The 10,237-nt window shown below is 47.1% G+C and overlaps 1 protein-coding gene across 1 annotated transcript in view; it reads left to right on the plus strand.

Moving 5' to 3' along the window:
* The first annotated feature begins 242 nt into the window (after positions 1–242).
* SRPK2 (SRSF protein kinase 2) overlaps positions 243–10,237 on the plus strand; it is a 250,312-nt gene continuing 240,317 nt past the window's right edge. The window contains exons 1-2 of the mRNA XM_015415056.1: positions 243–290; positions 467–551. The gene's annotated coding sequence lies outside the window, so the exon portion shown is untranslated. The remainder of the gene's footprint in view (positions 291–466; positions 552–10,237) is intronic.

A 10,237-nucleotide genomic window follows, 5' to 3' on the forward strand; every position in this document is an offset into this window, starting at 1 on the left:
ACTGAGGAAGGCTCGGGGGGATTTAAGTCAGCAGCTCACACCTCTCCTCCCCACAGTGCCAGCCAAAATCGGGTTCCCACCGAGACCGCCCCGCTCCTCATTCTGGTTGCCTAGTTACCGCCCCTGCTGCTCCAGCTCCTCCCAACGCCGGGCTGGGAGGCATTGCGCACGCGCAGCCGCTAACAGGGCTGTCGCGGCTCCTCGGTTGGCGCCCGGCGTTTGCGCTGGGAGCCGTGGATTGACGCGGCGGGCGGAGGACTGGAGCCCGAAAGCAATGAGCTCCCGGAAAGGTACCGCGGACGGGGTGGCCGGCGACTGTTCCGTGTCCCTCAGGAGCGGCCTGGGGTAGTTGAAGGGCCCGGGGGAGGGAAGATTTGTCTTCTTGCGAGCGTGAGGCGCTGTTGGCGCACCGGCCCCCGTCTGCCTTGGATGACCCGTTTTCTTCTGTATTTCTCTCTCCCTTCAGTGTTGGCCCTGCAGGCCCGAAGGCGCCGCGCCAAGCACCCGCCGGCGGTCGGCAGGAAAGAGAAGCACCCGCCGCACCACAAAAAGTGAGTCTGCCTGCGTGCGTGTGGTATCTGGGCTATCCTCCTCGCTGCGGGACAGGTCGCCCCCTTGTCGCGCATTGCAATTGCGGGCGAGCCCCAAACTTCTTTCCGTCCTTCCTTGCTAGCCAGAAGGCATCAGCAGCCTTCGGTCTCTCCGGTTAGATGAGCTCTGAGCGTGTCTTCCTCGCTCCTTTCCTCACGGACACTTCTCGACGCGCGTTTCGTGAGAGAGAACCTCAGGTTGGCATCCTACCACCCCTCACCTGTAGAAATAGAACTCTTGTGGGATCTTTAACAAAAGAAGTTGCCAACTAGGGCCCACTGTGTGGGCTTTAAAGACTAAGGAGATCTTATTCTGGCATAAACGTTCATGGTCTAGAGCAGTGCTCCTTCTAAGCTGTGGAGTCTTGTGAGCAAAAATTCTACTTTGTGAGCTACTGGCATTAAAGTTGTGAGTGAGCAATTTGGCTACTGCATAAATTAGTTTGCTCTGGAGCCATCCTTCCTGAGCTAAGGCAAAAATGTGTGAGCTGGAGGATAAAAAACTGTGAGCTAGCTCACACTAACTCAGCTTAGACTGGTCTATAGCTCATTTTGACTCCAGTTGGTGATGTGGTTTTGCTGGAATAAAAACTTATTGGCCTTTAAGGTGTCACAAGACTATTTTTGCTTTTGGGGGGAGGAGGGGTTAAAATCTTGTTAGCCTTTAATTTTTCTCCCCTTTTTGCAGTAAAAATAAGAGTCTCAGGTTGGAGGTTACCAAGATTTTATTCATGAATAAGATTTTGTGGGCTAGCACCTGCTGTATTAACTACATATGCTTCTGTCAAAGCGTGCTCTAATTCATGAAGGTTAATGGTGGAATAAAACCTTGTTAAAATTTGGGGATCTCTGTTTTTCTTTAATGCAACATGTTCATGGAGCTTCTCCATAGGTATCTGTGATGCTGGCACATATCTCCTTTCTCCCTCTCCCCTTTTCACCAAAAGGTCCCCCCCCACTTTTATCCCCCTCTTGCGCTTACCCTTGCCTGGTGTTAAGTATAATGCAGCAACTCTTTGTTGGCATTTTCATACCCTGCCCTTGTGCTTCCTATGTATGCCATGTGCCTATAGCCCCTTAGGTTTGTTCTGTGCCACTCAGCTTGCCACTTTACAGCTTGCTGGTGTCTGGGCCTTGCATTATGCTTGTTCTTTGTCTCTAAGGATCAAGATTAGTAACAGCAGTTTCTTATTTTACTCTGAAATAGGCCATTATTTTCTTGGGGAAATAAGATGGTGCAAGAATGACTTCTTGTAGGCCTCCTGAAAGAATCTGTGGCTGAACATGGAATTCTTCAGTTTCAAAGTTGCTTCACTGTGTGTTTACTGTGTAGCTTATTTATACTGGACACCCCCCCCACTTGACTTTGACAGAAGTAACTGAGTATACCTTTCTGTATGAAGCAGAGATACCTTTCTGTATGAAGCAGAGATATTTTTTATTAGTATGTTGATCACAATGCGCATGTGATTATAATATCCATATGTTCCTTCCTGTGTACATCCTCTTTGGACTGATCATCCACTGTATGTAGTGAAAACATTTTAATGGAGGTGAAACTCCATGTGATTTTGGGGGATCTGTAATCATGTCCAATCATGCTTCTCCCATGTTTTGTATAGTTTGGCCCCTGAGACTTGTCAGTGCCTTATTCTCACTGTATCTGGACTATACCACTTCAGGTATGAGCTCACATGATTGAATGATTCTACTATACAAAATTTTCCCTACCAATAGCATATCAAGGACATATGTTCTCACCTAGCCTTCTTTTTGATGTGCTAGTTTTCTGTGAGATAATTATTTTTGGTATGGAGGTGAATTGTGGGGAGGGGCTGTGGCTCAGTGGTAGAGCATTTGATTTGCATGCAGAAGGTCCCACGTTCAATCATTAGCATCTCCAGTTAAACGGTTCAGATAGTAGGTGATGTGAAAGACCTTGACCTAAGACCTTGGAGAGCCACAACAAGTTTGAATAGACAATACTTAACTTAGAATCATAGAATCATAGAGTTGGAAGGGATCTCCAGGGTTATCTAGTCCAACCCCCTGCACAATGCAGCAAATTCACAAATACCTCCCCCTCCACACCCGCAGTGACCACTGTTCCACACCCAGAAGATGACAAAAAGCCTCCAGGATCTATGGCCAAACTGGCCTGGAGAAAATTTTCTTCCTGACCCCAAAGTGGCAATCAGCATTTCCCTGGGTATGTAAGAAAGGGCCACAAGAACTAAGCACTGAGGCAACCCTTCCTGCCCTCCCTCTCATGATCTGTGTAAGTTCACAGAATCTGCATTGCTGTCAGATGGCCATCTAGCCTCTGTTTGAAAACCTCCAAAGAAGGAGAGCCCACCACCTCCCGAGGAAGCCTGTTCCACTGAGGAACGCTCTGTCGGGAAGCTCTTCCTATTGTTTAGCCGAAAACTCTTCTGATTTAATTTCAACCCGTTGATTCTGGTCTGACCTATTGGGGCAACAGGAAACAATTCTGTACTATCCTCCATATGACAGCCCTTCAAGTACTTGAAGATGGTTATCATATCACCTCTCATTCGTCTCCTCTCTAACATACCCAGCTCCTTCAACCTTTCCTCATAGGACTTGGTCTCCAGACCCCTCACCATCTTCATTGCCCTCTTCTGGACACGTTCCAGCTTGTCTATATCCTTCTTAGATTGTGGTGCCCAAAACTGAACACAATACTCTAGGTGAGGTCTAACCAGAGCAAAGTGGTACCATCACTTTGTGTGATTCGGACACTATACTTCTGTTGATACAGCCCAAAATCGCATTTGCCTTTTTAGCAACCGCATCACGCTACTGACTCATGTTCAGTGTATGGTCTACTAAGACCCCTAGATCCTTTTTGCACATACTACTGTCAAAACAAGTCTCCCCCAACCTATAATTATAAATGTGATTTTTCCTACCTAAATGCAGAACTTTACATTTATCCCCACTGAAATTCATTAAATTTCTTTTAGCCCAGTTTTCCAGCCTGTCAAGATCATCCTGTATCCTGACTCTGTCTTCTACCATATTTGCTATCCCTCCCAATTTAGTATCATCTGCAAATTTAATAAGCATTCCCTCTATCCCTTCATCCAAATCATTGATAAAGATGTTGAACAAAACAGGTCCCAGGACAGATCCTTGAGTTACTCGTCACTGCTCTCCAAGAGGATGAGGAACCATTCACAAGCACTCTTTGGGTGCTCCTCCAGTTGCTGAGATACCTTTCCCTTCTCCTCCTGTTGCCTTCTTAGGAGTGCTTCATGCGCACTGTCCATGAACTCTTCACCTTCCCTTATAAACTGGAGTGTGGACAAGCCTGCCTCAGGTCCCTGTATTGTCTCCGCCAGTATGACTACCAACTTACACTTGCTGCAAGTGTAATTGGTGTTACCCTCAGGTAAGAATAGGAACATGCTATAGACTTTTCACATCACTGTCTCAGCTCCCTCACCAGCCATGGTGTTGCCATCCATTTCAAAATTAGTTCAGTTTAACTAACACTTCCTTGATAACTTCCCTGCCAAACTGCCTCTGATGATTACTTGTGAAAGGTTTGAGAAGCAAAAACTAGCTTAACAAATATAGAATGTAAGAGCTACTCAGCCTTCTATGGGGCCCCCAGGCTAAGAGCCCTTTGGCTCATGTCTCTGGCAAGGAGGAGCCTAATATAATTAAAGGCTCATCTGGCAGAGGGTGGGGCCAGCAGTCAGCCCCAGGCAAAACTGCTAAAAGCTGCAATCAGTTACACCAGGCAAAAGAGACAAACAGAAACTACACTCCCTCAAAGAAGCACCCCCTCTGACAGTTTATACACTCCCACACACCCTCAAACACTATCCTCCCACACAGTAAACTCAGCTACTACTCCTCAGCAGTTAAGGAAAGGCAAATAATAAAACACTCACCACTCCAGCAGCAGCTCCCTCTTTTTGATTTACTAATTGATTTACCAATGGTCATCCTCAGTGTAAGGCAACTTCATGTGTTTATTTGTTCATTAAATACTGTGTGTCTCTGCCTCCCTTACAGCGTAGACATAGCTTTGCTACCTTGTGAGAACCAGGCCAGTTTCCCCCCTCTATTTACTTTCTCTTCAGCTCTCACAAAGAAGCTTTTAAAAATATATCTTAGGTCCAGTCACTCTACCTGGTACATCTCTACAATCTTCCCTGCTCTTTTGTTGTTATCTGATACAGATACTCTTGTTGGCATGTTGGCTCTTCTTAGCTGGCCCTTCCCCTATGCAGTGATAGCCTGTTTCTGTCTGCCTTAGTATGTTTTGCCAGATTGCCCTTATCATTGTGAGAAAAATCACTCTGAAATAACACCCTATTGCATCAAAATGTACTGTCTAGCTATTTCTCTCATCAATTGGGATATGAGCTATTCCTGCTCTGTATCTTTCATTCTGCTAGTATAAAGTAATTGTAGATTTCCATTCTGTGCCTTCATTTTTAAGCCCATTGGCCACCTCATGTGAAAAAGAACGGACATATCTGAGTTTAATTTCTCATATGATTCTTGTTTTGCCTCCTGAATTCTTCGTGTCTCCAAGGAATGCCCTCTTGGGGACACACTGCTTATATACTTTGGTTTTCCCCTCTTTTGGAAGGGTGGTAGACAGCCGTTCTTTTGAGAAATTTTGTTTGAGAATTTGAGAAATATTAAAAACTAGAAATAAGGCCCGTTGTGGAAATAAATACAACGGGATCTAGAAAGAGGCTCTGGGAGAGTGCTCTGGCTTTGGGCAAACAGTGTCAGTCTGCTTTTAAAACATGAATCTGGGACCTGCACACCACCAGAATACAGCAGATTCCATATGCAACTGACATTCCAACTGCCTTGCGGGGGGGGGGGAGTTTGAGGTGTGGAATGGAGTGAAGTCCAATCAGCTTCCATATGCAAAAGACCAGGTTGTCGCAGCAGTTGTGGTGTGGGCGGGACCCGGGCTTTGCCTTCTGATTGGTGGCGATATATGCTGAGGAGCAGTGCCATCAGCCATACACTAAGGGAATGCATTTTAGAATTAGAACTTTGGCACCCACTATTCAATTATATATAAGGAGAGATACCACTGTTCTTTTTACAGAGGGCCTTCCTTTCCAGGAGGTGCTCTAAAAATGTGTAGTTTTATATACTCCATATCCTGAAGTCAGTGGGTTTAGAAGGGTTTAACTCTGCTTAGGGCTGCCCTAGTAATCTTCTCCATTGATCAAATCAGAAAGCTTATAATTTATTTTTCAATTTATTTGATCTCACTGTAACTTTATGCCTATATATGACAAGCTCTGTTGAAGTTGAGTTGGCTTTGTCTTCTTTCTCACAAATCGATGCTAGTCAATCCATATTTATTTTAAAATTTCTTAAAATGTAAAATTTGTACCACAGTTAATAACTTGGGTTATTGAGATGGCTTATATGTAAATGCATATCACATGTTGTTAGAAAAACCCTCAAAGCTAACAACAAAACAAAGCAATAGACCATGGAAATACCAAATTTATGTGATATTGTGGGGGGGGGGGAGCACTTTCTCCTGCTGCCTAAAGCTCAGAAGAATAAGTATCAGTTAAATGAGTGTGGAGAGGCAGTTCCTTGTAAAGTACCATGAAGAAATTGCCCAGTCTGTGGCAGCTAACCACCTTACCCTGAAAGTATTATTAGCTGGATGTGTTCATAAGGAAGCAGGTCTTTCAATATTTGCTTAGGTGTTCCCCTTGATTTTGCATTGTATTGGGTGTCAGCCTTATATTCAATCCTTTTCACTGGGAAATCCCTATCCTGTTTCTTTTTCTGTGTTGTAATGCCAGTATTATATTTCAATAGACCAGATTTTCTGAAGGATTTCTTCTTGACTTGGCATCCTTGCTTGGGATAACAATCTCTGGTTATTCTACTTAGAATAGAATGGCCTGTTAATGGCCCCCCAAACAAGCTGTAAATAAATTGCAAGTAGAGATTTACGGTCTTTCAGTTGCTTATTTCAACAATGACCGGAACTAAACAGCTTCACAAGCGAAGTAAAAATATTTTTTAAGATTTTGATTGATATTGCTTGTTAAAGATTTTTTTATTCCTCCCAGAACAAAGAAAAATGTTATTCTAGAAAGTTGCTGAAAGTAAAATCCTTCAGTAAGACTTTGTTTATTTACATCAGGGTATCCAAACTTGCTTAACGTAAGAGCCACACAGAAGAAACATCAGATTCTGAGAGCCACAAGACATGAACAAATACCACGCACACATTTTTATTGGAAAATATGCAAATTTGCTTTTATCAACATTAACATTAAATAAGACTGCCAGAAATAAAAATAAAAGGGGTAAAAACAGATACTGATAATGATATTTAAAGAGCCAAATGCTTTCTCCAAGTCGGCCGGGGGGTGGGTGGGGGTGCTTTGAGAATGCATTTAAATGCATTTAAAGTTAAAGTTGCTTTCTTTCTCTGTTCCCCTTCTACCTCAAGCCTACCCAGGGAGGGGAACACTGGCTGGGGAAGGGAAGACCAGTCAGGGAAGCATGCCTCCCCTTCACTTCCCCAGCCACCCTGCCGGAGCCACACAATATGTGTGAAAGAGCCACCGCTGGTTTACATTGTAAGTTTATGTGTGGGCTTGATCTCAGCTGAAGGATAAAACAGTGAGAATCCTACACTAGCAGCTTGATGTTACAGCTTTAACTTTTGCTTTATACCACAGGGTCAACAAAGTTTTAAACCAATGACCAAAAGAAGTTTCATTGCTGAGTTTTCTTTATGTCGTCTCATCAGTGTATACTGTCAGTTATCTCTTATACCCTTATTCTCTATGTGTCATTTGGAAACCATGTTTGTATGCCACAGCAAAGCTATTTACCTCTGTCTCTCCACTGGGAACTTTTCTTAGGTGTTTATGCATTGGCTGAAAAATGATTATTTTTGGTTTATAGTCCTTTGAATTTTGCTAGTGTGTTACTATTGTACAACTGTGCATAATGAATAGCTTTTCACATTTGTTTGCTTTCACTTAATACAAATGACGCAAATATAGGGTATGGGTTAGAAGTGATGTTACTGGCATCATTCTACAGTCCTTATTTGCTTGTTTTTTTCCTTTGTGGATCTTTGATGTTTTGTCCTAGTGTTTTGTTTGGAGCGTTAGATTTAAGGTAATAACTGTCCATGGTATCCCTGAAGATAAAAATTTCAAATGCTCCATTTCACATCTGTACCAGTAATTCATATAGTCTTGGTCATGTTTGCCACATTCTGAAATAAATAATTATTATTTATGGATAATATCCAGTGCCATTTTGTTAAATTTTTTAAAAAGACATTTCAGATTCTTTACTCTAGTATCCCCAATAACTCTTGTAGTTTCTCAGTGCTTTGCTCTGCCAGCAAGGTTCCTAGTACTTGTTCAAATGTGTGCTTTGGGGGGCTCCTTTGGAGGAAAAGAGAAACTTTATTACCAAATCAAGCCTTGCATTTCTTTGAAGTGGTTATAAGTTATAATTATGGTAATTTCTGGTGAAGTTCAGAATTCAGCCCTTTAGCAGCCCTGTATATGTAACTACAGCATTCAGCTGAGGCAAAATACTTGTGAACATTGTGGGTGGCTAAGTACTATCTGGTGGATATCTAAGGCATGAGATGAAGAACATGCAATAAAAAAGAGAAGAAATTGGATTTATACCCCGCCCTTCACTACCCAAAGGAGTCTCAGAGCGGCTTACAAACTCCTTTCCCTTCCCTTCCCCACAACAGACACCCTGTGAGGTAGGTGGGGCCGAGAGAGCTCTGACAGAAAGTGCTCTTTTTCAAGAACAGCTGTGCCAGAATTACGGCTTGCCCAAGGTCATCCTCATCCAGCAGGTGCAAGTGGAGGAGTGGGGAATCAAACCCAGTTCTCCCAGATTAGAGTCCGTGCATTTAACCACTACACCAAACTGGCTCTCTTCTGCTGTATGGTACCTTACCCCCAAATGCTTTGAAAGTCCATGAAAGTTAAGGAATATATTCTGTTTATTGTATTTTTATATGGCTTCACAGGAATAATGAGTAATACCTGTTGGGTGCATATTGAAAAGACTGAGACCTCTAATTTCTGGTCATAGTAGTGCTTTCCCCCCTTCCTGCCTCATTTGGGGTGTGGTCAGGGGTCTTTTTGGGCCGGAGCCCTCCGGAGCGCTGCTCCGGGAGCCCGCGTGGCGGCAAGCCCCGCCCCCGGGTCCCCTGAGCCCGCGCAGGAGCCCGCCCCCAGGTCCCCTGAGTTCGCGCGGGAGCGCTGTGGCTGGGGGAGGCCCGGAGAGCCCCGCTCCCAGGTCCTCCAGCCCACGCAGGAGTGCTGCAGCTGGGGGAGGCCCGAAGACCCGGGTCTCCCAGCCCAGAACCGAAGACATTTAAATCAAGGCTTGGGTAGGGCTGAACCGGCCAGGCCTTGATCATAACGGCGGCCGGTCGATCCCACAAAAGAGCCGGCGGCTGCTCCAGCACGTGGTCTCCTTCCTTGGCGCTTAGCCGTCTCCGCTCCAGCCGCTGTTTACCTGCCCGGAGCTTTGGGCGGCACCTGGGCTTCCCTTCCCTTGCTCCTTTTGGGTGGCTCGGAGGCGCTTCGGGAAGCAAAGGGGTGGGCGGGGAGGCAGCATGGCCGAGCCCTCGCCCCTCGGAGCCAGTCCTCCCCAGACTCTGCTCTGCGCATGAGGAGAGGCAGTTCGCTTCCCTCCCGATTGGGGGAACTTGGCCCAGAGCGCCTTAGGTGCAAAAGGGCTGTGCAGCAGAGAGCGTGCAGGGGGCTGCGTAGCGCCAGCCCCAGGAGGTAGCTGAGCAGAAGGGAAGAGTCGTGCCCGAGCGAGTGGGCGAGCATTGCAGATGCCCCGTGCCCGGCAGCCATCCCGCCCTGCTGCGCCTTCCCTGAGCGCCACAGAAGATGGAGAGGCTGAGTGGCGCGCAGGACCCCGGCTGCCGGGCCTGGCCGCTCTTTGCCTCGGTGGCGCTGCTGCTGAGGCAGGCGTCCCACCCTTTAAGACTCCGCGGCCGCTCACTTTCTGACCAAGCCCTTGCCCCTTGGAGCCAGTCCTCCCCAGACTCTGCTCCGCGCGTGAGGAGAGGCAGGCTGCCCCAGGCCGACGGAACAGCAGTTCGCTTCCCTACCAACTGGGGGAACTTGGCCCGGAGCACCTTAGGCGCAAAAGGGCTGCGCGGCAGAGAGCATGCGCGGGGACTGTGTAGCGCCAGCCCCAGGAGGTGGCTGAGCAGGAGGGAAGAGTCATGCCCGAGCAGGCGGGCATTGCCGATGCCCCACGCCCGGCAGCCGTCCCACCCTGCCGCGCCTTCCCTGAGCCCCGCGGAAGGTGGAGAGGCTGAGTGGCGCGCGGGACCCCAGCTGCCGGGCCTGGCCGCTATTTGCCCTGGTGGCGCTGCTGCTGAGGCAGGCGTCCCACCATTTAAGCCTCCACGGCCGCTCACCTTCTGCGCGCAGTACTTGGACTTCGGCTACTGCAATGCACAGCGCAAGTCCGCCATCCTGGAGCGCTGCGGCTGGGGGGACGCCTGGAGAGCCCCGCCACCGGCTTCCTCGACCCCCGCCGAAGCGGTAAGTAAGGGATCTGCAGGGGTGGGGGTGGCAGGGGCTTGATGGGGGTGGTGG

This window comes from Gekko japonicus, unplaced genomic scaffold (assembly GCF_001447785.1).
Source record: "Gekko japonicus isolate JY-2015 unplaced genomic scaffold, Gekko_japonicus_V1.1 scaffold5, whole genome shotgun sequence".
Classification (NCBI taxonomy): Eukaryota; Metazoa; Chordata; class Lepidosauria; order Squamata; family Gekkonidae; genus Gekko; species Gekko japonicus.